This window comes from Magnolia sinica, chromosome 1 (assembly GCF_029962835.1).
Source record: "Magnolia sinica isolate HGM2019 chromosome 1, MsV1, whole genome shotgun sequence".
Classification (NCBI taxonomy): Eukaryota; Viridiplantae; Streptophyta; class Magnoliopsida; order Magnoliales; family Magnoliaceae; genus Magnolia; species Magnolia sinica.
In genome coordinates, this window is record NC_080573.1 from 103341096 (window position 1) to 103343220 (window position 2125).

The following is a 2125-nucleotide window of genomic DNA, read 5'->3' on the forward strand; positions in this document are numbered from 1 at the left end:
CCTGGTCGTTGGACAGTTTTTTTATCCTGTTTCGATATCATCGAAGGACTGTCGATAATATCAAAGGCTGTCATCGAAAGACCGTCGATATCATCGAAGAGTTCTGTAGATGCGATTGCGAAAATGCAGATTTTGCAGATTTTGTTTCCTATTTTGATTCTACCTCTTTATATTCTTATATAAAGGAGTGTATGCGGGATTGATGTGTATTCTAGGATTTTTTAAGGTTTCCTAAAGGTTTTCTAGGAGGGCTTAAGGCTATCAAAGGTGTGTGTGTGTGTGTGTGTGAGAGAGAGAGAGAGAGAGAGAGAGAGAGAGAGAGAGAGAAAGAGAAAGAGAGAGAGGAAGCTTGTGGAATAGAGGCTATGCTCGTACAGGTGATCTACCATATCTCAGCGCTTTCACGTCCTCGTAATCGGTGAGAACTCTCCATCTTCTTTGTTTCTCTTATTGTTTATCCACTCCTGCATTAGTGAAGAAGGTTTGATCCAAACGGTGTGTGCTTGTGATCGGTTGTAACGTTCTGCTTTATAGTGGATTGTTGATCTGGACGAGGTCCCGTGGTTTTCACCTCCTTGAGGTTTTTCATGTAAAAATCCCTGGTGTGGTGTGGTTTATGTTTTGACTTAATTCATTGCATTATTATTCCATAATTCTGGTTTGTTTCGGGAGGCTAGATCCTAAGGTTTTGTGCAAGGCCCCCAACAAAGTGGTATCAGAGCTAAGTTCATTGAACGGGTAGGATCGGTTTGGAATTATGGAAGGTGGCTCATCAAGGATGATCAGCCTCAATGGTTCTAACTGGACCATATGGAAGGCTAAGATGGAGGACTTGCTTTATTATAAGGACTTATATTCTCCAATTTTACGCATATTAACAAAATCCAAGGATATGTCTAATGATGATAGGAAGAAGTTGGACCGGAAGGCGGTGGGGTTTATTAGACAATGGCTGGATGATTCTGTATTCCACCATGTGTCTATGGAGACCTCACCCGCTAGCCTATGGCTGAAATTGGAAGAACTGTATGAGAGGAAGACAGCCGGTAATAAAATCTTCTTGATAAGATGACTTGTGAATCTCAAGTTCAAGGATGGTGGTTCTGTGGCCGAACACATGAATGAGGTCAGTAATATAGTGAACCAGCTCTCCGCTATGAAGATGATCTTAGATGATGAACGACAGACTTTACTTTTACTTAGTTCATTGTTTGACAGTTGAGAGACATTGGTGGTGTCTCTAAGTAACTCCGCGCCAGACGGAAAGGTATCCATGGAATAGATAACTAGTTGTCTCTTTAATGAGGAGACAAGGAGGAAGTCTCAGGGGTCTACTCAGCAATGACACAGGAACGGGAGAGAGGAAAGAATAGGAAGGGCGGGAAGGCTCGAGATAAATCAAAAGGCAAGTCAAGTACCAGGAAAGATGTTGAATGATGAAATTGTGGCAAGAAGGGACACTACAAGCATGAATGTCGTGGTAAGAAGAACGACAAGAAAGGAAAAGGAAAGGAGACGGAAAATGAATCAGATTCTACTATGGTCGCTTCAGATGGCAATGTTGTTATTATTCTTTCAGCAAATCACGATGTTTGTCTCACGGCTACGAGTCAGGACACCGACTGGGTAATTGACTCGGGAGTCTTTTTTCATGCGACTTCACGCAGGGATTTCTTCACAAGATATAAGTCAGGTGACTTTGGGACCGTGAAGATGGAAAATTGTGGCGTATCGAAGATCGTAGGGGTCGATGATATTTGTATGAAGACCGATGTGGGCTGCACATTGGTTCTCAGGGATGGGAGGCACATTCTAGACCTTCGCCTCAACTTGATGTCAACGGGAAGGATGGAAGATGATGGCTATGAAAGCTGATTTTCTGGTGGGCGCTGGAAGCTTATTAATAGTTCATTGATCGCAGCTAGAGGAAATAAGTGTTGCACCCTTTATAAGACAAGTGTTAGTGTGTGCAAAGGTGAGTTGAACACAGCGGAAGATTCCAGACGTGACAGGTATGCCTCTCAAAACCTGTCTTGATTGTTTATCAGGGAAACAACATAGAGTTTCATTCGTTAAAACTGTTTCTCATGTTAATAAAGTGCATGCATTAGATTTGGTTTATTCT